The 24,347-nt window shown below is 45.4% G+C and overlaps 1 protein-coding gene, 3 non-coding genes and 1 pseudogene across 4 annotated transcripts in view; 2 read left to right on the top strand and 3 right to left on the bottom strand.

The window, feature by feature from the left end:
* The window catches only part of LOC148825579 (scavenger receptor cysteine-rich type 1 protein M130-like), a 97,305-nt gene that overhangs the window by 26,271 nt on the left and 46,687 nt on the right, over nt 1–24,347 (bottom strand). The window lies entirely within an intron of this gene.
* On the top strand, nt 727–889 carry LOC148825583 (U1 spliceosomal RNA). The gene has a single exon (XR_016092139.1). It is a non-coding gene; the product is annotated as a U1 spliceosomal RNA (small nuclear RNA).
* Nucleotides 7,735–7,853, bottom strand: LOC148825582 (5S ribosomal RNA; annotated as a pseudogene).
* Nucleotides 15,793–15,864, bottom strand: trnae-uuc (transfer RNA glutamic acid (anticodon UUC)). The gene has a single exon. It is a non-coding gene; the product is annotated as a tRNA-Glu (tRNA).
* Nucleotides 18,220–18,292, top strand: trnam-cau (transfer RNA methionine (anticodon CAU)). Its single transcript has one exon. It is a non-coding gene; the product is annotated as a tRNA-Met (tRNA).

The raw sequence follows: 24,347 nt of genomic DNA, 5'->3' as shown, positions 1-24,347 counted from the left end.
TGGGCATTTTAACATCAGCCCAAACAAGGAAGGTGTGGAAACACACATCCTCTAAGTTTCTGTGCAACATTCACAGAGATTTAGCCTGGAGTGTCGTCCACCAGTGCTTACCGGTCCGAACTTTCTTGTACCGTAGAGGCCTCACCCCCAGCCCTCGCTGTTTAGGGTGGGCTGCGGCGAGGAGGAGACTGTGACCCATCTCCTGTGGTCCTGCTTTTTTGCTAAGGCCTTCTGGGCACAGTTTGAAGATTGGTTGCAAGCTCTCTCGCTCCAATTTACCCTGACCGCTGCTTTCGTCATATACGGCATCTCTCCTGTCAAACTTCCTCCTGACGTGTTTGACAGGATCTGGGCCGTGGTGAACAGTGGGAAAGACGCCCTGTGGAGAGTGAGGAACATGGGGCTGTTCAAAGGCATCGAGGTCCCAGTCAAGGCAGAAGGTAGCCTGGCCCTGTTCATCACCCGAGAGAACTATTACCTCAGAGATCTGTGGAGAGAAGGGAGGGAGAAAGCAGAATATCTGTGGGAAATAGAGAGCATAGGTCAATATCTCAAGAAACTGTGAAAAACATTATCATGTTTAAGTAAAGAATGTGATTTGCACCAGAAAAAAAGAAAATTGTTGCTATGTAACTGGTACCGTGTCAAAATGTAATGAGATGTGATCATATATCTTGTTTTAAGTATTTATATTAATGTAAACCTTTCTAATTTGTGATGTCCTGTATTTTTTTATGAAAAGAAAATAAAGTTCTTAAAAAATCGGTTCACCCAGGGCGAGGCTCGGCCATTGCACTCCGGCTGTGCTGACCCCTGCGAATTCCCCAAATGTGGGAATCTCGACTGCATAATTTCTGGTAGTGGGGGACTGCGTTCGCGCTCTCCCCTGATGTGCTTGGTCCAATATCAGATAGGGAAGAGTTACGACACCACGAGCTGCGATAGGATCCCAGTTCGAAAGGAGTCGATGCCACTGCTGGTTCCCGGTTTCTTTTAGTTAGAGGTCCGGAGAAGCATTTCAAGCTGGTTACACTACTCCTTAAGGACATTCGTTCCCTTTTCAAAGTCAGTCGTTTTGCTGTAGTCTGCATTATTTAGGCTGATTATCGAGGTTAGCCTTTATCTGGTCATGGGGGCCGCGGTACTGTATGCTAATTCTCAAGACAGTTTCACCCGTTTTCTGATTGCTAGGTTCTGTACCAGTGCAGACATGTCAAACAGTGAATGGCTGTACCTCTATTGTATCCGTGCTCAATGAATGAAATCAGTAATAAATGAATATACAGATGCAGCCATTCAAAGTGTGCGTCACAGACACGTACCGCAGGTGACGTCGCTCAGTATGACGCAAGATGACGCGCGGCACCGCAGTAAGTGATTGGTTGACCGACAGGGGCACTCGTGGTCCGTTGGTCTGTCGTAGAAAGACTTACAGTAAAAACGTCTTTGCTGTGCCCGTTGTAGATATTGAATTTACCAATGAAGGGAAATCTTAGTAGCTGAGCATAAAAAGAATAGGAGCATACTGTAACGCGTGTGAAGGCCATAAACGATATTAATTTTGGAACATAAACATACAGTATATAGCTGGTCTTGGTACTTTAAAGAAAAAAATACACACCAGTATTCCATTTCTCCCTAAACATTTTAAGCTTTGAAGTCTTTAACTAATGTGATACCGGAGTCAACAAGCATACTTTTAGAATTTGATTAAAAGGGAATATAATATGGAATCGCGTATCTAAGGAATTTAATAATGGTATTCGTGTGCTGCGACAGGGCTGTGTAGGGCTGTTTCGCCTGCCTGGTCATGCGAGCTGTGTTGTAGCCGACTGGTCTAGGTGCGTGCCTAGCAACTGGTAGGTTGTGTGTTCAAATCCAGCTGGTACCGGACTTTTCTTTTAACAAACATTTCTTCGAAAAAATAGAATAGCGATATTATGGACAATCAATTGACTTTTATATTTCAAAATATCGCAACATGATCGATATTTGCGATATTTTGAACATATCTTCCCTTCTGACAGCGGTTCCTCCTTCTATTGTGTGTGTGTGTGCAACAGAGTAATTTTTTATAGAGAAATGGAGGCTGGACAGTATGCGTTACAATATAAACATTTATATTGATTTAAATCGTGTTCTGATTTAAATCGCAAACGCGTGTTTAATTATGTGTTTTTTAATCATAATCAGGCTAATGCATTCCTACATTTTCTGTATGAACCAGCTTAGAGGTTCATACAGAAAGACAGCTTGTGTTTAAATTGAGTGTAAGGTAATTTATGCTTCTAAAGTCATGGTCAGCATTTATTATCGTACTGTGCTGTAAACTTTTTCTGTGCCTAGTCACATTATTTTATAGCGTTTTTATTGCGTTATTAAATCTGGTGGCGCTGTGTGTTACAGTAGTTTCGTGACTCCCATGTCACATGGTCTGTGATTGAATCCCATAGAACTATGACTTATTTTTTTAACAAACATTTCTTTGAAAAAATGAAACGTTTCCCTTGGTCAGAGATTAAATAAAACCTCACTCGCACCAAACAAATTTATATTTCTAAATATCACAAAATATGTTCATTGTCTTCCAATCGAGTCGAGTTGACATTGGAAGCCTGCCACACCCGGACTCTTAAACCAACGCATTAGCACGTCAAAGCCCATCGAGGGTATTGAGCCAGTATTGGCTTTAGTATTCCCCCCCTCTCCCCTCAATTCAATTCAATTCAAGGTGTTTTATTTGCATGACAGATGGGTACAAGCAGTGTTGGGTATGTATATTGTAACGCTTACGGCAGACAGGCACTGTGTAAGAGCCGGCACACCAGAGCAGCGCACCGAGGGAGCGTCTGCATTTCTAACTTAGTTTTTAAAATTAGTCAAGCAATATGAAGCATCCCCTTTTACTTTGTGCCTGAGCATAAAAAGAATAGGAGCATACTGCAACGCGTGTGAAGTCCATAAACGATATTAATTTTGGAACTTAAACATACAGTATATGGCTGGTATCGGTACTTTAAAGAAAACATACACACCAGTATTCCATTTCTCCCTAAACATTTTAAGCATCGAAGTCTTTAACTACCGCGATACCGGAGTCAACAAGCATACTTTTAGAATTTGATTAAAAGGGAATATAATATGGAATCGCGTATCTCAAGAAATTAATAACGATATAATTATATTCATGTTGCAAAAGAACTGCAACGGACATAAAAACTCCCTTGCTTTTAATAGAGCGCTCCATAATTTCTAACTACGAAAATGCCAAGTGAAAGGATTTGTAAACATATTTTGTTAAAGCAAGTCAGTTTTTTCCGCAACACATAAAAGACATTTTTCCAAGAAAGTTTAGCCTTTGTCACTAATGAAACCACTAAATAAAGACATAAATATAGAAATCTTAAGATTTGTTTTATTTAATGTTGGTAGCAGGATGAACTGTCAGAGTGTATATTTTGTCGCAGAGTTGCTGCAAGATGTTAACAGTGAAAAAGGTATTTAGAAATTAGTTATTTCAAGATGAAAATTTTCAGAATAATTGCAAATCTAGCAGGATAGAGAAAGCACAGAAAACTGGCAGTTAGATTGATCAGATTAGTATGAAAAGTCATTTAGCAAAGGGAATTAGAAGAGTGACAAACTAGTATACTTTAGATCTTTTTTTTCTGAACCAGGGACAATCTGATCATGTTTCCCTATAACAATAATAAAAAACTTTATTTGATATATCACCATTAAAGGTGGCATCTCAAAGCAATACAGTAGATGTAAAAACAGATAAAAGGACCACAGATTACAAAGTAAATGCATATAAGAAAGACAAGCAGGTAGAGGTGCTACCAAAATTAGAAAATGAAGCAGATACAGACACTAAGTCTTCTGAAAAGAAAGGTTCTGAGGTTAGATTTAAAGTGGCCCTGGTGTGTGTGTGTTTGTGTCTGTCCTGTGATGGACTGGCGCTATGTCCAGGGTGTATTCTGCCTTGTGTCCGTCGCTTCATTCATGTGCATCCAACACACAGTTCAACGCTAGCAACTACACAAAATCTAAAATATGAGCTCTACTTGCCACTTACAGTACCAACAGTACCAGCTAACTTTAGTAGTGACATTTTCATGGATCTTTTTAACAATAAAATTTACAACATCAGACTTCAGACACAATTAAACAGGCCTCAAAAAAGTGTTTATATAGAATAAGTGATTTATGAGCAATCTAATTTCTTGTTCGTTTAAAACAGTGAAATGTCAGCTGTAAAAGATCGCACCAGAAACAGCACTCACTCTGCCTGTCATAGACGTTCAGGAAAGGCTGAATGAAGTCATGTCAAGTACAATAATTCGGAGAACAATAATACCAGTTGTAGGACAGTATATAAGGAGGATAAGGATTTTGAAGTTGACTCGAAATCTGATAGGTAACCAGTGCAAGGACTTGAAAACAGGTGTAATGCATCCCTGATAGGATTCTTGCTGTCATATTCTGAACATATTGAAGATTGCTCAGTGTGGATATAATTTCCCCAGTGAACAGGATGTGCATTTATTAATTCTAGAAAAAAAGCCTTTCTTGATTTCTCTAGTTCTTAGTTTCTCTAGTTCCCTTTAAAATAAACTATTATTCCACAATGCAGAGTATTACATGGCCAGTATTTACACATGATATTTGTGATTTAAAGAAATTAACACAAGCAGCTTTTGGAGATTTAAGTGTTGGCTGAGTTATTGCAGGATAAAAGACTAGAGATGTTGGCAAGAAGAAGATAGTTTGGGGAAAGCTGAGGAATACACTTATAACAAGAACACTTCCTAATGGGGTTAGGCATACTTTTGATGAAGATGATGAAGTTAACAGACTATATGTTTACATAGATACTGAAATAAGGATTGTATTTTAGATTATGTGTAGTTGCTGGCATTGAACTGTGTGTTGGATGCACATGAATTGAAGGAATGGGCAAACATAGCTGATGCGGATCCACAGAGCCAGCATATTAAGATGTTTATAATTAGAGGCAATTTGTTTAAATAACTAGGTATGGATACTGATGTGCAAGAGAGGTGGAAAGGCTGTTTCCTTAAGCCAGCAGTAAAAAATATTTTATTCTCAGTGAGATGCTGCCATTTCATAGTGGGTTTCTAACACTGTGTATAGTTCCATCCACACAGTGCCTTTACTTCCATTTCTAATCTCTTTATCCAGTACAGAGGATTTGGAGCCTATCCCAGTAAGCAACGGACACAAGGCAGAATACACCCTGGACATAGCGCCAGTCCATCACAGGACAGACAGACACAAACACACACAGACCAGGGCCAGGTTTCCCATAAACTAATTAACTTACCAGTATGTTTTGGAGTGCGAGAGGGAGTCATATCACACATATGGAGAAAAACCATGTAACCCAGAGAGAACATGTAAACCCCACACACACAGGATGGCAGGAATTGAACCTAGGACCCCAGTGCTGCAAGATAGCAATGCTAACCACTTTGCCACCATTATAAATGGATGGATATCTTAGTTATCTTTCTAGTTCACAGGTTTGCATGCATAATTTAATTTTGAAAGCCACTGAGACATCAGGTACTACTGTTGTATTTATGAAAAAGAAACAAAACAAAAAACATACTAACAACTGTGCCATCCTACGCCTTAGCTAATACATTTTATTATTCATAAACAGTTAACATTGTTAGCAAAATATTTTGAATTATATTTAACCCTATTTTTTCTTTAGTTTTGTATTTAACTTATTATATGATAGTCAGACTTAATGTATATTTGAACAATGAAAATATATTTTTACAAGATTTTACATTAAGCACTTAAAATTAATATGGTTAATAATAGTAAACTGTAACATGCTGTAACAAGATCGGTTAAACAGCGAAGAAAATGCTTTCAGAGAAAATGTTTCAGGTGTGAAGAACATAGATCTCCAATGCAATTTCAACCAAACCTGTTCCCACACACCCTGCCCCCACTACCATTAGAATATACACAAAGCACTCAAATCTTTCGAGCTAATGATCAGGTGACCCGAGAGAGAGCGAGAGAAACACCAAGGGGTATCACCAAGGGTATTAATAATACGATCTATAGTTGAAATCTGAGCCTAAATAAAAAGAAAAAGCAAGTGATTAGGTTTATGAGCAATCTAATTACTTATTCGTTTAAAACGCTATATAAAATAAAGTTTATTATTAATTTGCTGCACAGAGCGGTGAATATTGTTATGCATAAGACAAAGATAACGATCCTGATCAGTTTAGAAATCTGTGTACGCTGTAAGGTTTTTACTTCTTAAACTTTTAAAGTACACGTTTTGAATAGAAAGAAATCCTCTTCCTGTTACAGTATGTATAGCAAACTAGCACGTCTTTTTTCTCCAATCAGAGGGGTGTCAGATGGTGTCAGCCAATCACCATTCTGCGTTGGGTAGCAACGGGTGACTGTTCTCAGGCGGAAGATGTAAACAGCTTAATGTTCGTGTTAAATAATTTTTTAAAATTCAATTAAACGGGCACAATTAAGACATTAAATATACATATACATACTGTATACAGTACAGTTTGCATACGGTAATATGTTACGCGATTAAAAAATAAATAAATAAAACTGGAAGGTTCAGCACCAGCTGGATTCGAGCACACACCCTGCCCGTTGGCAGGCACGCACCTAGACCAGTCGGCTACAGTCAGCTCGCATGAGCAGGCAGGCGAAACAGCCCTACACAGCCCTGCCGCAGTACATGGATATACTCATACCGTTATTAAATTCTTGAGATACGCGATTCCATATTATATTCCCTTTTAATCAAATTCTAAAAGTATGCTTGTTGACTCCGGTATCACGTTAGTTAAAGACTTCGAAGCTTACAATGTTTAGGGAGAAATGGAATACCGGTGTGTATTTTTCCTTGTGATATTTTAAGCTCTAGTTGAATGATAGGTGTCGCATTTTAAATCATTTTCGTAGTTAGAAATTATGAAACGCCCTGTTAAAAGCAAGGAAGTTTTTATGCCCGTTGAAGTAAAACAAAATGCCTGACAAAGTATGGCTTGGACAGATTCCAAGTGCTTGTACAAATGTGCTAAAGAAATTATACTTTGAGTATACAGCTTGTCCAAAGTCATCCATTATTAATACTATTAGTAATATCTCCGGTAAAGGCTTTGATGCATAAATATTTCTGATAAAGGTAGGTTGTGTACTTTTGTCCAACTGAGCAATCTTGCTTTCATAAAATATACCAACATTTTAATGACTGAAGATTAACATGCTGTAATACACTGTTCAAAATTAAAGGCTCAAATGCTGTACATGAGAGGTTAAGCTCCCCCTGGCGGTTTTACAAGGTGACGCCGGATAGTTTCCGGCAGAGCGTCAAATGACGCGCGATTAACACGTCACACTGCGTGACACTGCGAGATGCCGCGCCACGCCCACCGGGGTATGCCGCAAAATAACGCACGCATTTTGAATGGCTGCATCTGTATGTATAGTTATACGAAAAACAAGTGGTTTATCGACTCATCTTCATTTGCAGATTTAGAGGCAGCTTCGATATTCGTTTTACAAATGTTTTTTTTTTTTATATGGGTCACACACATGCCATAGCAACAAAACATCTCTAGAGATGAGGCTATAGATCACCTTTCCATCCTCCTGGTTTTCCTCCCAAAGCCTACGGTACCAATGGCGACCCCTGCTGGCCGAGAGAGCAAAAGCTTGCAGCACCTGGTATTCCCAGGCAGTCTCCCATTCAAGTACTAACCAGACCCAACCCTGCTTAGCTTCCAAGATCAAACAAGATCGGGCACATTCAGGGTGGTGTGGCCACAAGTGAAAGCCATGGCGCCTGACTCGCTACTTGAAGCTGTGTGCGGCTGGAGCTCCGTGCCCCCCGAGTGGGACTGAAGGATCGTTCGTGTGCAACTCTTTGGAAAGGAGCTTCTTTCCAAATCGCATTGCGTACCTGGATGTTGGCGAATGTGCTCCCTTGTGTTGGCTTGTCCCGCACTGGAGGAGAACCAACAAACTGCTCGGGGGAGCACAAGGCAAGTCTTCACAAGACAAAAACCTCCAGTGCACAGCACTCCAAACATTTCTGGGCTGTCGCGTGTTTATTTCAGCACATAAAGCGCACCAGTCCAACACGTCAGCCGGGCGCGCGGCGCCTCCGCCCTCTTGTGGCCTTGCGGCATCAGAGCAAGAGGCTCCTTCTCGCTGTCTTTCTGCTGTGTTGCAGAGCCCCGAGAGAGAACCTGGAGCGCACACTTTGTGGGGGGTGAGGGACCGCGTTCGCGCTCTGCCCCCGGTCTCTTGTGCGAGTACTAAATCTCACGGCTCCAGCCAGCGGCCAGGAGACAAGTATAGTATCGCGGGACAGGGGGGCCTCGTCATTGATTGTTACATATGAGACAGGGATTAGGAAGAGACCCCGACTGATTGGTAAAGGGGAACACTAACACCAGAGTGACACCCCGACGTCTCTTTTTGAGAGACGCACTGGCATTTCTTAATGGCCAAGGAGGGTCGGGACCTCGGTTTTACGCCTCCCCCGAAGGACGGTGCCTGTTTGTGCAGCAGAGTGTCGCCATCAGGATGCTGGGGCATAAGAAAGCCACACAGACCGCAGGGTGAGCGCTCCCTACTGGTCCCAGTCACACCTCTTGCAGGAGCAGCAGCAACCTGAGCTTTTCCGGGGGGAATCTCCCATCCGGGTGCCGGCTAGGCTCACACCTGCTGGGCTGCTGTGGGTGAGCCCATTCGAGAGTCGCAGGGTGAGATCTAGTCACCGGGGAGAAACGATACAAGCGAAGGATTACTCGGCTCCCAGCACTTGAAAAGACCGACAAATGACTCGTTCCCGCCAGAGCTGAATGTACCTGCATGTGTCGTGTCGTCTTCTTCCCCCGCCCCGCTGTGTTTGCTGTATTGTCTTTGAAGCCGGCCCCCGAGACGAGACGGGCTGTTCCTGTGCCCCAATTAACACTTTACAGGTGCCATTCCCCGGCATTGTGGCCATTGTCGGTGGTCACACGCGATAAGATAAGGTGGAGGAGAGCGGGGCATGCCCAGCGCCAGACATTCAAGGAGGGGGCTGTGCAAGGTGAGGTGAGGTGCGACATGCCGGAGCCCCGACGCTGCTAATGCGGAGCACTTGTTGAACTGGCATTGAAAGGACGTGTGCGCACGGAGCGAGCCTTCCCTGCGGCGGAGCGTGGAAACTTTCTCCCCGCGCTGCAGGAGTTGTGTGCACTGCAGCGGTGCCGAGAGAACAGCACAGAAGGCAGCAGGCTCTGGAGAGCGGGTAAGAGACGGAGCCTTGTGGGCAGGCAAGCAGGCCCGTTTTTTGGAAATTGCTGAAAAGGCTCCGGTGTTTGTTCGGTGTGTGGCAATTCACATCTCTAAAGATCTAACCTGGACTTTGAACACTGACTCTATCATGAAGAAGGCTCAGCAGCGCCTTTATTTCTTGAGGTGCCTCAAGCGATGGGGGATGCCAATACATGTGATGGTGAACCGCTGCACCATCGAGAGCGTCCTCACCAACGGGATCACCGTGTGGTATGGCAACACCTCTTCTCGAGAAAGAAAGGCACTGCAGAGAATGGTCAATATGGCCCAGAAGATCATCGGCTGCGGTCTCACCGAGATTAAACAGCTCTATGAGGATCGCTGCCGTGGTAGAATTCTGGCCATCACAGAGGACAGTCACCACCCCGCGCATGAGCTCTTCACCCCACTGCCCTCAGGCAAGAGATATAAGAGCATACGGACACTTACCACTAGATTCTTCAATAGCTTCTACCCACAAGCAGTGAGACTGGCGAACACATTTAGCCATCCCCCTCGGACCACACCTACACCATCACCATCTACCTCTTTATGATTTCTTATCTATTGCACATCTCCAGTCATTGTTTACACGTCTGTATTGTTTACATTCAAACTGTCTACATGTTTACTTGCACATTGTCTATTGTTTGTTTGTACATTGTCTTGATGCACTGTTTGCACTTTGTCTTGTTTTTTACACTTGTTTTACAATCGAGAGACTTTCTGTAAGTAAGAATTCCATTGTACCAGTACCAGTTACATATGGCAATAAAGTTCAAGCTCAATTTCAAGTTCAAGTTCAAGGCGCACGACGCGAGCTTGCATAGTGATCTGCTGGTCTGGTGTTATGCGAATGAGGCCGAATTGCGTCCCGGGACATGCTGCGAATGCGCAATGGCGACTGCAGATGTGTAGGAAACGGCGCGCTCGTTTTCTCGTTTTGCCCACACTTTTGAGTGTTTTGTGGCATGTGAGTGTGCGAAAGAGTGGGCCCAGCAGGAGGCGGTGGCGTGCGGAGCGAGGAGCGGGCCTAGGCTGCGCGATTTGTCCTGTGGGTGCGGGCCGCTTGCAGGGGCTTGTACAACTCATACTTACCTGGCAGGGGAGATACCTTGATCAGCCTGTAGGTGGAGTAGTTAGATTGTTTTCTTGTTTTGTGGAAGCAGTGTTTGTTTTGCAGTTTACGAAATGGCAACCTTTGGATCCCACAAGAATGCTGTGCGTTTTGAGCTTTTGGATGATCTCTTCATGGATCGTATGCAGTTCAGCAGAAAAGTGTTGCAGAAGGAACTTGGCTTTGAACCTCGGCACTTGGATTTCATCTTCGCTCTCCCAGGTCAGAAAGCATTTGAGGTTGTATTTTGCTACCTATCCTCTGTTTAAACAATGTGTGGATGTGTTTGAGTTAAAAAGAGGGAAAGTTCCTGCACTTGAGAAGATCAACTTGCAGCCCCTGACACAGAGAGAGAGGAAAATGGTGCATGTTGTTATGTTCTCGGAACTGGCAAAGAGGGAGGACATTCACACCTGGCTTAACCAGTACTGCACCGTCCACCATGGAACTGAGGTTAGAGATGTTGACGGTGTAAAAACAGGAGCAAAGAAATTCGAGGTTCGCTTGCTACCGGACAACGTAAATGGAGGCTTAAGGCACCTGCCCTCTACAATCCGGCTGGGCGCCTGCAATGGCTATGTTTTTCATGTGGGACAGCCAAAGGTGTGTCGGCGCTGTGGTTGTGTGGGTCAGCTGGCATCGTCCTGCACTGTGAAATGCTGCAAGACCTGCGACAAACAGGGACATTTAGCCTCTGACTGTTCAATGCTGCCAAAGTGCAATTTATGTGGCTCGGAAGGACATGTTTTTAAGAATTTCCCTCACGCCTACGCCAATAAACTCAAAATGAGAAAGGATGAGGCAGTGCTTGTTTCAGCCAAACTGTCCCGAAAAGCCAAAGCAAATGACAAGTCAAACAAAGAACTTGACGTGGGAGGAAGGGTGGAGCTACTCAAAGCACTCTCTCCCCTATTGTTATGTAGCACAGACGTGATAGTGGGAGGAGATTTTAATTGAATCTTAGAGCACACAGATAGGCAGTCTAGCTCTCCGATAAAATTGGACTCCAGCTCACTGGCCCTGCAAAACTTAGTTCAAGACTTTAAACTCTCAGACACATATAGATGTATATATCCCACAACAGCAGGATATACATGGTCAGGGAGGAATAGCAGCTCCAGAATTGACTATTGCTTTGTCTCAGAGAGAGTGAAAGTTGTTGGGGTCACTCTTCAGCCTGTCTTCTTCTCAGATCATCAGGCTTTAAGGTGTAGAGTGGAACTCCAGGGCGGGACTGTCTTTGGCCCAGGCCTCTGGAAACTCAACACAAAGCTGCTAGAGAACGAGGGGGTAGTATCCCGCTACAAGGAGAAACTATCACAGTGGCTGTCCTTGCAGTGTCTGTACGGGTCAGTAGGAGAGTGGTGGGAGGAGGTGAAGGTGAGGACAAAGGCCTTTTTCATTGCTGAGGGAAGGAAGGCTGCTGCCAGACGGAGAGGAGTGCTAGCCAGGAAACAGAGGCAGCTGCAACGTCTCTACACGAGACAGTGGCTTCGATGTGCTCGAGGATATCACCCTTTTAAAAAAGGATGTCCGGAGCATAGCGGAAGAAAGTAGTCGAGGAGTGCTGTTAAGAAGCTGAGTGCAGTTCTTGGAAGAAAATGAGAAGTGTACTCGCTTCTTTTTCAGGAAAGTGGTAGGCTCCAAGTCTGTCATGGAAAGTGTAGTTGCTGAGGAGGGAAGAGAGAGTACAGAGCTGAGTGCTATCATCTCCTGCATCGAGGCCTTCTTGTCACGGACGTCCAAGAGTACTAACCATGGGGAGCAGGAGGGCGGAAAAAGACCCATATGCGTAGCGGCGAGACGGGAAAAAGGCCCGGGCTAATTAGTGCAAAGAGTTCAGGAATGCCGTATAGAAACCTGTGCCCTCAGGGAGCGGACGTGGGGTGCCCTGGTGCTAGGCGGGTCTCAGGACATCCGAACGTCAGTGCTGAGCGAGGACAGAGTGCAAGACCCGGAAATATTTAGCCCAAGGGAAAGAGAGGGACAGGAAGGACAGCAGACCAGAAACTAGGGACAGGACAGAGAAGGACCGCCCTCTGGCTGCAGAGGGCGTGACACTTCTGCTCAAGACTGTACAGCTCTACAGAGGTAAAGGATGAAGAAATTCATTTTTTTACCTCAAAGCTAGAAAACGTTTTGATTGAAGAAGATAGGGAAGTTCTTGAGGGGGATTTGACAGTAGAAGAGCTGAGAGGCTATGGAGAGCTTACAGAAGGGGAAAACTCCGGGTGCTGACAGGCTCCCTAAAGGGGCGTCTGCTTTTACTACTTGCACGAATGAAGGCAAAAAAAAGCCAATCGATGTGAACGAACGGCACTTTACAGAGGAGTACTGCCTGACTGGATCGTTGATGAACGACAGAGGCCACTCCGACCTCTTCTTGGGTTTCTTCAATTACTTAATAAGGATCTTCTTCACATTCGCCCATGCAGGGGAAGCCAGTTACACCAAAGCAAACGCAGGAAAGTGCAATTCAAGCAGAGACCAGGAGGGACTTGTTTACACCGAGAGTGGTCGGAGAATGGAACAATGCGCCCAGCCCTGTTGCTGGAGCCGATTCTTGATGAGATCTTGGGCTCACTAAGAAGCCCCCGCTGGATGCTAATCTTTCTGTTGTTCTTGCAGGTCCTGCGCTGCTTTTGAGCCGACAGAGCTTGTCCTGGTCTGTCGGCATAGCCCAATTGCAAATGATCGGCTCCGTGTACAGAAGGAACGTGCGTTTGGTACAGGAGTGCATGAAGGCACAGGAAATACATTGGGAACAAATGACCGGTGGCTCAATACCTCTGTGAAGTACAGGAGCGTGCAAAACGAGGCTGTTTCTGCCCGGTCTCGACCCGGGGACCTTTTGCATGTTAGGCGAACGTGACAGCCGCTACACTACGGAAACCTGCAGGGACTGCTGCTGGTGTCTCGCTTGCGTTTCGGGCTGAGAAAGGGAAGCGTCACTTTAGGCAGGGGGCGCTGGATAGAGGAACAAAGGGCGCGATGAAACAAAATGCCGAAACCCGGGATCCAACCAGGGACCTTTAGATCTTCAGTCTAACGCTCTCCCAGCTGAGCTATTTCGGCGGTGCACAGAGCGCACAGCCACCTGCTCCAGCCTTCCTGTGTTGCGGCATGAGCGCACCAAGAGGAGCGGGAGAGTGTTGCAGAAACGTCATTCAGAAGGAAAGCCACCCAGCTGCGCCCTCTGAGCTCTGTCCAGCGCATCTTCCTCGCATGGACTCCTTCCTGCGACGGGCAGGAAACAATTAGCAAGAACAGAACAACACCCCATGGGTGTCTCATGACCACACCTTAGGTTGTGACACGTGCAGGTGTGAGGGGTTGCCGGGCTACTCTGGAGCAGAGCTTGGGCGGAGGGGGGGCGGGAAAGCAGACAAAGAGGTGACACCTCAAGGTCTGCACGATCACAGCTCTCCGCCGCCCCAGGCTTCCGCTCGATAAGCTACTGGACACACCCGCCCCTCCTCACACAGACCGTGGAAAAGCCCCCGAGTGGGAGGGCTCTCTCTTCCTCCCAGGAGTTCTTGGACACGACGCACAGACAGAGCGCGGGGAGACGCCGCCTGCAAACACGGCTCCAGGCAGGACTCCGCTCCGCAGGAGCCGCAGAGCAGAGCAGAGGAGATGGGGGCAGCTTAGCTCCTGTGCAGAGACCTGAGCTGTTGTTGCTGCGGAAGCTGTCTTTTCTGTTCTCGGGGTAGGAGTGAATGTTGAGTTGCCCTTAGAAATGAAGCAGAGCACTTCAACGGCACGGGTGTGTGTGTGTGCGCCCTGGTGATTCTGGGAGACAGATCGAACCTGGGCTAAAAGAGAGGAGGCTTAGCCCTCTTCCATTTGCTACTTCAAAGTTGTACAACCCATTTGTATCTGCTAGGCGGCGCAGTCGTCGTGCACAAAGAACGCTTTGATAAGCGTCAAAGGCAAGTCATTCCGAGTTGGTCGTTTGTGTTTTCCGTTCAGACGCGAAATGCTGAAATGATCTCTCGGCTCCTCGGTTGTCATTTCTGCTCCGTAAAGGAATCACAGCACGCGTCGCCTTCCAGCACGCTGGGTCGGGACATGATGCCGGGGGTCGGAAAGTGCGATGTCTTCCTTGTTAGTATAGTGGCAAGTATCCCCGCCTGTCACGCGGGAGACCGGGGTTCGATTCCCCGATGGGGAGTAGCTTTTCTTTTACCTCCTTAGAGAAAGGACTGCCTTTCACTTCTCTGTTTTCTTTCACAGCGTCGTGCACCTTTTCATTGCTCTCGCTTTCAGAGCCTCCGCACGGCACACGACTCGACATCAGGAAGCACATTGAAGTGAAAGCAGGGAGCGCTGCGACATGCACTGTGCAGATCCCGCCACACTAAGAGGTGAGTGGGTCTGTTCGATGCACAAAGAACGCTTTGATAAGCGTCAAAGGCAAGTCATTCCGAGTTGGTCGTTTGTGTTTTCCGTTCAGACGCGAAATGCTGAAATGATCTCTCGGCTCCTCGGTTGTCATTTCTGCTCCGTAAAGGAATCACAGCACGCGTCGGCTTCCAGCACGGTGGGTCGGGACACGATGCCGGGGGTCGGAGAGAGCGATGTCTTCCTCGTTAGTATAGGACCTGTCACGCGGACCTGTCACCTGTCCCCACCTGTCACGCGGGAGACCGGGGTACATCAGGACGCGCATTGAAGTGAAAGCAGGATGCGCTGCGACATGCACTGTGCAGATCCCGCCACACTAAGAGGTGAGTGGGTCTGTTCGATCACAGCGCTAGGCGAATCCCCAATCCCCTTTTGTGCGTGGCGACAAAAGAAGTCTGTTTCTGCCCGGTTTCGAACCGGGGACCTTTTGCGTGTGAGGCGAACGTGATAACCACTACACTATGGAAACGGTGGTAAGATGTGCCCAGCGGCCCAGTGCTGAGCTTCGCCAATGCGATTCAGCTGCTTCCAGTGCCTTTATTGGAGTGCGCTGATGGACCGTGCTCTCTCTCCAGAGACCAGCACGCCTGTCATGGACGGAGCAGGAAAGGCGGCGCCACATTCTACAGCCCTCTCCACGCAATCGACGAAATCGGGCTACTGAAGTGGAGAAAATCGCCTCTCCAGAAAGTGCAAATATCATCTTGGAGAGTATAAATCCTATTGCCGAAGGTCAGCCCTGTCTACCAGAGTAACCTCCCACCTCCTGCAGCGATGATCAGCTCGTCTCACACGCGAGAAGTTTCGGCTGGAAACAAGCGCCCCCTCTTCTCGCACGTTTTGCACGTTCGAGTAGTTTTAATGCGGCTCCTTCGTACACGGTGCTGATCTTTTGGAAAGCAGGAGGCAAAACTGACACGTTCCCATACCGGGAGTCGAACCCGGGCCACCTGGGTGAAAACCAGGAATCCTAACCGCTAGACCATATGGGAGCACACAACCCCGCTGTTCCGGGCATCATGCAAGCAAACTACATAAATAAGAGAAAACACGCAAGAGAGTTGTCACTCAGAGTGTCGAAGGGTCGATGTATACTGGGACTCAGTTGAAATGCAACGTCAGGACTTTTCCGAATTATGTCACACGAAGAGAGCACAGCCTTTTCCGCCCTGCCACGTGTGTATCGGTAACTCGCCGTGATCGTATAGTGGTCAGTACTTTGCGTTGTGGCCGCAACAACCCCGGTTCGAATCCGGGTCACGGCAGAATAGGGGCGTCTGCTTTTACTACTTGCACGAATGAAGGCAAAAAAAAGCCAATCGATGTGAACGAACGGCGCTTTACAGAGGAGTACTGCCTGACTGGATCGTTGATGAACGACAGAGGCCACTCCGACCTCTTCTCGGGTTTTTTCAATGACTTACTAAGGATCTTCTTCACATTCGCCCATGCAGGGGAAGCCAGTTACACCAAAGCAAACGTAGGAAAGTGCAATTCAAGCAGAGACCAGGAGGGACTTGTTTACACCGAGAGTGGTCGGAGAATGGAACAATGCGCCCAGCCCTGTTGCTGGAGCCGATTCTTGATGAGATCTTGGGCTCACTAAGAAGCCCCCGCTGGATGCTAATCTTTCTGTTGTTCTTGCAGGTCCTGCGCTGCTTTTGAGCCGACAGAGCTCATCCTGGTCTGTCGGCAGAGCCCAATTGCAAATGATCGGCTCCGCGTACAGAAGGAACGTGCGTTTGGTACAAGAGTGCATGAAGGCACTGGAAATACATTGGGAACAAATGACTAGTGGTTCAAGACCTCTGTGAAGTGCAGGAGCGTGCAAGAAGAGGCTGTTTTCACCCGGTCTCGAACCTGGGACCTTTCGCATGTTAGGCGAACGTGATAACCACTACACTACGGAAATCTGTAGGGTTTGCTGCTGGTGTATCGCTTGCGTTTCGGGCTGAGAAAGGGACGCGTCATTTTAGGCAGGGGGCGCTGGAGAGAGGAACAAAGGGAGCGATGAAACAAAATGCCGAAACCCGGGATCGAGCCAGGGACCTTTAGAACATACTCTCACGAATCGTTAGAATACGTGCGTTTGATCATCAATTGCGTAACAACCACATTCGTTCGACTTGAGCCATCAAGCTCATAGTTTTCAAATCTTGAAAGCTGTCAGTGAGCACATCATAGTCTGCAGTACGCCCCGTAACTTGAGTACTTCAACAGAAAGAAGAGCAGACAGCTCCATAAATATGCGAGGCGCAGAGAGTGCAAGGCGAGCCGTACACGTTTCGGTGGCTGAGAGAGGGCAGTTTTTGCTTCTGCATTTCCCAAGTAAGGACGCATGACAACAAGCGATCGCGGTGCTCATTTACGACATAGTGGTGATGAGTTTTCAGTACGTGTTCTTTTGAACGAGCAATGAGGTTGCTGCCTTGGACAGCTGACTGCACGCTCTCATTATGCCACGTGATGAGTATTCACCAGGCTCGTTCAGTCATTAGTCACATTCCATCGTTTGCCATAAGCAGATGCTGCAAGGTGATGTGGATATCAGTTCCCAGTCTTGTGGACGAGGACAAAAAGAGCACACAAGGGCTCATCCAGGAGTTAAACCCAGGACCTCCCGCACCCTAAGCGAGAATCATACCCCTAAACCAATGAGCCACGGCAGCACTTTCCATTTTATTCTGTCAGCGAGCTTGAGGACGGGGGAGAGGCTTCATTCGCTCGTCCAGTCAGACCTTCATCAATAAGTCAAGAAAGCCGCAATTACACGACTGCCTTGCAGACAAAGGGCAGTGAACTGCACCCGGTAAGAGTGGAACAAGCGGCACTAGGCAACACCGAGGCATAACCCCCACGAGGGGGTTTAGCTTGCATGGTACAGCGCTCGCTTTGCATGCGAGAGGTAGCGGGATCATTTCCCCCGTCCTCCAGGTGTGTGCTTAGAGCTTGATGTGCCGAAAGGTGTCCTTTAGCCTGTGGTCACGCCTTGCGTGGAGAGCGTCATGCAGCTGTCAATCATTTCGCAGCCACGCTCCCTCTTCATCTTCTCTCTGCCTTAAGCGTCTCCGCCACTCTCTCTTGACATTTCATGTCAGCATGTCAGAAGTCCGAGTGACGTTTTTAATGGCTGAGTGAGGGCACGATGCTGAAGCAGAGAGGCCACTTCAGCCAGAGAGACTTGTGCTAGGTGAGATCTGAAAGACGGACTCGCAACAGAAACAGACCAAAAAAGTATCGGTGAGATCAAAAGGCAAATGCAACATCCAGCAGAGGGCGTCTAAAGATTAGGGAACGGGCGACTGAAATCCATATGAGGCAAACTTTCCGGCTGTGTACTGCAGCTGGCCTCGTTGGCGTAGTTGGTAGCGCGTCAGTCTCATCATCTGAAGGTCCTGAGTTTGATCCTCACACGGGGCAGGGCTGCTTCCTCTCTTGCTCTTTTCAAACACTTGCGGCAACTGTTCGCTCATAACCACGTCTGGAATGCGTGACCTTTACACGGGGGAGAACAACACCGCATCCCTTTTCTAAAGAACATTCACATTCAGAAATAAGTCAAGAAATTTGCCATTACTTTCGCTCGCGCTGCTGTCAGCCTGCCCATGTTGCCAAAGAAAGATTCACTCGGCGTCAACATGACAGTACAGTACCACACTCCGTAAGCAAGAACTTCAGTGTTTGCAGTCACCCGATATGCCGATAGTCAAAGGAGCACAAAACACAAAGCGTCAAAAGACAAGATGAGTTGATGGAAAGAACGTTGAATTGATGAGCACAAAAGTTCAGCTCGTACAATAGGCAACGAAGGTCCCGGCGTCATCATCGCACTTGCAAGGACTGCCTTGCAGACTAAGGGCAGTGGGAGGTTGCTGTTTTGAGATGGAGGCATTGGGATGGTGGGCCGAGATCTATTCTTCTTAAGGAATTCTTCATCGTGAAAGATCGGTCCACAGGTCATCCAAAGAACTTACAAATTTTTTGGACTCAGGGAATCACGTGCTTCCGGAAGGGAGTGAAGTGCTCAAACACATGACATGCCCCCTTGATCTCACATGCACAATTCTGCTGCAACATGCACAGCTACCGTCCACACCAGGCAGTGGGGCTTCAGCAGAATTTGCTACGCCACCTGCAATTACATATCCAGCTGCACACATATACATGGCCCCTCTGTCCTTTTCAGGATCTCAAAAAAAAGCATAGCGTGGTTTTCCTGCAACCTGATTGACCGCATCTCCCTCAGAATGTGCCCCGTTGCATTCATTGCTGAAGCAGGACGGAGGCTAACGGACATGCCAGAACAGTTAGGCTCAGCAATCTCTCCAAAATATTGTGGTTGTAGTGGAAGAAATATGGTTTAAATTGTACCTTGGTATTTCAAACTCTCTTTAGAATGTTATCCATTTCTATTTTATTTTGACAGGAACTGGCTAATGACACTAGATGAAAAGAGAAGAAAGAAAACACAACGTTTCGGCCGTGGAGCCTTCTTCAGGTGTGAGGGCTCCACGGCTGAAATGTTGTGTTTTCTTTCTTCTCTTTTAAGCATGGAATAGACCTATTACTTGTTCCTTTGCAGCCTACGCATGCTGACACAGCTCCCCACCTGAACTGCTAATGATGCCTGGTAGTTTGTGGTACTTGGTTATTGTCTTATGTTTGCTCAAACTGCATATGTGTGATTGCATATTTTTGGGTATTTTCATATGTCAATATTTAATTCACTGACATTCCTGTATGCTTGGAAGAAAGGTAGATTGGATTTGGCACAGGACGCCTGCCCATATTTGTTGATCATTGTTGGGCTGGAAAAACAATGATAAAAAGTGTATGAAAAAAGCTCTCTCCAATACTTCCCTTCTCTTCGCCATGGTTACACTGCCCGTTCTTTCTGTCTTTTGTCCTTCTACAAAGATTCCAGGGCTCTTTTTCCACCATAATATCAGAAGCCAAAAAATAACCATCTAATGTGTAAACAGCATTTGTAATGTTGGTAGCTGGAAGAGGTTAAGTATGTTTGCAAGACCTAGTTGATTACACCACAGACTTACTTTGTTGTTGTCAGTTTTTTTTACTCTTTTAAAGGCTGTAGGTGGGGTGTGATGGACTGTACCACTATCATAGAAGATTTTTTCAGGACACATCGCAGTTCCATAGTAGAATTTATCAATAGTAGAATTCCATAGGACATTATTTACCAACATATTACCCAGTGTGAGACTCTGCCAGTAAACCTCAGAGTATTGAGTTCTCCACTGATAAAGATGGCTGTCTGAAGTCATGAAATCCACTGCTGGGATGCCTGAGAGACAGTAATTGAATCTTGGCTGGAATTAGGCTTTCTATTAGTGTTGATCTTTGGGAATTATGTGGTAAAAAGGGAAAACTCCTTTACTTTAGTCACTTTGAATGTTCAAATGTACAGAACCTGCAAAACTAAGCAATGAAAAAAATCCATCAGCACTCTCATGATAGCATAACTCATAGTATCTGCTGTTGTGTAACAATACACACTTTCAATTTTCTTATCGCCTGTCTCCAGAGAGAATGTTGTTAGTGCTGATGACCTTGAATTAGACCTTGTTGACTCTGTAAAACAATCTTCCTCTGCTTAGATTTTCACTCAGATTGATTTTGTTCTCAGATTATTCCTGGCAGCACTGAGTTTCTAGGAAATGAAAAGTGAAAGAAAAAGTACAGAAGATCAGCCCTTGAATATACAACATTGTGCAGTGAGATTGTTAAATGTATTAGCTGCTATCCTGTGCTAGAGCCTGTCGTGGTAAGCAGTGGATGACAGGATCTAGCACAGATACTAATGAAACACTGTTAATGAAAGATAAAACACTTGAGTCTTATTTTAGTTTTCCATTTCCCTTTCATTTGTGATGTACTGTACAACAGGCCACAGAACATGCACAAAAACAGATATGCACACATTCACACCAGGCAATGACAGTCTGCCCAGTCAGAATCTGAGCTGAGGTATCAGAATTCTGAATTCCCTGAATTCTGTCATGGATCATCCACAATAAGGGCAATGTTTGAACACGAGGATCCCCAGGAGAGAGCCTAGTAACATAAATCTTGGAGCAAAAGCAGATGATTAACTTCATAGTTTGTGTGGTTGAGCCAAAGTTGAGCATGAGGATATGTGAGTCACCATTCTTAGAAATGGATCCAACTTCAAACAGGCGTCAAAAGTAAGAGTATACAGTGCTGGGGCAATGACACTTCAATGATCAGAAGGATAACAAGAGTTTTAATGCATTGAAATTGATTTTCTGGTGATGCACACTGTCATGGAACTATTAATTTTTTAAGGATCACTTACTGACGTCAGACAGCTGCCAATTCTCCAGACTGGAAGGATGAACAGTTTATCCCCCTAGGTACCATATTTCCATATTTCGAAGCATTGGAATAATACATGTCATACAGCAACATAAAAACAGGAAGACAAGTATCACAGCCCCTATAATCGGTGTTAGTAACTTAAAAGAAAAACATTCCCCCTGGCCCAAACAGTGATTCTAACCAGGAGAGAAAAGCCGGTGTATCTTTTATGCCTCTCTCTTTATTCACCTTGTCTTTTAGTTCTTTCAAATGCTGAATAGCGAGCGTAAGATTTCCGTAATCATCGTCATTAGCCGGAATATATGTACAACAGGAGTCTCCTACTAAAGCATAGACTCCTCCAGATGCTGCATTTTGAAGGTCCAGCACGAACCTGTTCTGAAGTGCCATTAATCTAACTCCCCTTAATTCTTGTTTGATAGCGTCTAAGCCTTCTAACGTGATATTTATAAAGGAGTACATTTCATAAAAAGTCGCATGGGTGAGGCTGTAGAATGAGGCATTAAAGCACATATATAACAAGATGCATTAAATTTCTTTAACTTTACAGTATGATTTATAAATTTATACCACAAAGTATTCATATCCCCCTCATTATCAGTTTCATTCAGCCAGTTTGTATACAAAGAGGCTTCGTGTTTAGATTCTTCCTCTTTTGGGGTGGTGACAGGCTTCTACATAAAAAGGAAAAAGGCTGTGCACATCAGTCCCAAGCAGGTTATCCCCATCTGTCCTTGTGGAGACATCACTCCTGCGCTTTGCTCAGTTCGTTTGTGACCTTTTTACAGTGGGAAGCATGAATCCAGGGCACCATTTCTGTGACCTTCACAGCAGTGGCAGTGGTCAGCAGCACCTGGTACAGCCCCCTCCACCTGAGTGAACACCATTTCTTTTTCCTGAAGTCTTTCACCAGAATCCAGTCTCCTTATTCACTCATTAGTTCTTACAGCACAGGTAAATCCCTGTGGGCTGGAGCCCAGCATAATCTTAGGCTTTTTTAGTCAACATTGGTCAACAGATTGGTCAACAACTGAGTAATAACTCTTAGAAAAATCTACACATTGTTCCCCTGCCTCAGCTGTGACGTTTTGCAGAACAATTGTAGCTGAAGTTGTAAAATTTCTCTTTGTTCCGTTCCTGCAAAACATCTTATTATGAACAAACAAACCACAATAATCATTTGCATCTAGGGGAATCACTCCCAAGGGTAACCCCCCTTAAAACTATATTGTTCTACCCATCAGGTTCTGCCACTAGATAAGAGAACCTTTTCCATGAAATCATTTTTTGACCTTCATGATCCCTTCAGGGCGTACAATTAGCACAGAAGCAGCAGCTTTAGTCCACATGTTTTTCAAACAGGATATTAACGATATGATCATAACGAATAATACCAGACCCACAAATATGTATTGAACCAGAGACCCTCTCCATGTTCCTAGCACAGACTGTAGCCATGCACCAATGCCCGAATCATCTGGATTATAATTATGATATATATTTTTCTTCATAATAGATGTGCTTTGCTAAGTCCCAACAACCTACAATACTACAATAGAGAATTAGCAAATTCAACAATCCATTAGCTAAATTCGTCCCTCCAGGAAGTTTCATTGATTGGCCCGTGATGATATCAAACAGGCTCTGTTACACAGTTCTGTTTGATCCAGCCCGCATCCCATGGCATTCCTTCAGTCTGATGTCTAGTCGATCTTTCAGAGATCTGTTCCTTCATTCCACTGTTCCAGCAGACTGAGGGTGATCTCAGTCCATCTCACCCCGAACAACGCAGCCACAGCCTGACACACCTTCCCTGTGAAGTGTGTTCCTTGATCATAATACAGGGGGCAGGGCAGTGCCCACCGAGGGCTTATCTCTGTTATCAAGTGTTTGGTAGACACAGAGGCAGTGGCAGCAACCCACTGGGAAAACAGATTATAAGAGCGCAGGTTTCCCTTTACAATTTTCAATTTCCCAGGTTTGAAAGGTTCCTCAGGAGCAGGCCTTTTGAGCTGTTGCACCCGCACCTGAACTGTAGTTGAGTTCCTTTGATAAACATTACATCCAGATACCACATAAGTGGTTACTGCTTCCAACCCGGTTCTCACCCAGTTTTGGGTAACCGGCACACCATTTGACTCCCACCTGGGTGTCCAACAGAGTGCATTTGTCGGGCTATAAAGGGCATTAGGCTGTGAGGGCATGCAGGGCGTCTGGTGTGCTGTCAGCTCCACACCCCATCATCATGCAGCCCCACAATGTTTTCTAACCATGTCCATTTCTCTGCTTCACAGAGGTCTCAGACTACTGTTCTACAAGTATTGCTCACCTGACAGTTGCATCTGCAAAGTTGTTCCCTCGAGTTACTGGAAACATTTCTTTATTATGTGATTTACACATTACCACAGCTACTTCAGTCAGTAGCTGCAAAGCTTCTAACAGTTCAGAGATAAACCCAGCATTCTTAACTGGAGTCCCTGCCGTGTTGAGAAAATCCCTATGCCTCCACCACCATCCAAAATTGTGGCATGCACCAAATGTATATATAGAGTCTATATACATATGCAGCCATTCAAAACAAGCGGGGTATGCTGCAGTATAACACGGTGGGCGTGTCACAGTATACCGCATCATACCGTATGCAAATTAGATTATGTTAATAGTATCTGGAATCACCTTGTAAAACTGCCAGGTGGAGCTAATAAAGGTTAACCTCTCCTGTACAGCATTTGAGCTGTCACCAGAAAACGTTGGTTTCGAATCCCGATCACTGCTGAGGGACAATCTTTATTCAATTTCGAATTTAAATTGTATACTCTTTTCACTTTTAAATTTAAACAGTGTATTACAGCATGTTAATCATTAGACATTAAAAAGGCAGTATATTTTATAAAAGCAAGATTGTTCTGTTGGACAAAAGTACACAACCTACCACCTTTATCTTAACTTTTTTAATTATGCAGGAATATTTTATGCATCAAAGTCTTTACTGAAGATATTACTAATAGTATTAATAATGAATGACCTTGGACAAGCTGTAAGCTCAAAGTATTACCCTGGTCCACATTCTTTGTAACCGTCTTTGTAAACGAAAATAGTTTATTTTTTCATTGAC

Source organism: Atractosteus spatula, chromosome 10 (genome assembly GCF_055471065.1).
Source record: "Atractosteus spatula isolate fAtrSpa1 chromosome 10, fAtrSpa1.hap1, whole genome shotgun sequence".
In the NCBI taxonomy this organism is placed as follows: Eukaryota; Metazoa; Chordata; class Actinopteri; order Semionotiformes; family Lepisosteidae; genus Atractosteus; species Atractosteus spatula.
The sequence above is the reverse complement of the archived record's forward strand: the minus strand, read 5'-3'. Positions and strand labels throughout refer to the sequence as shown.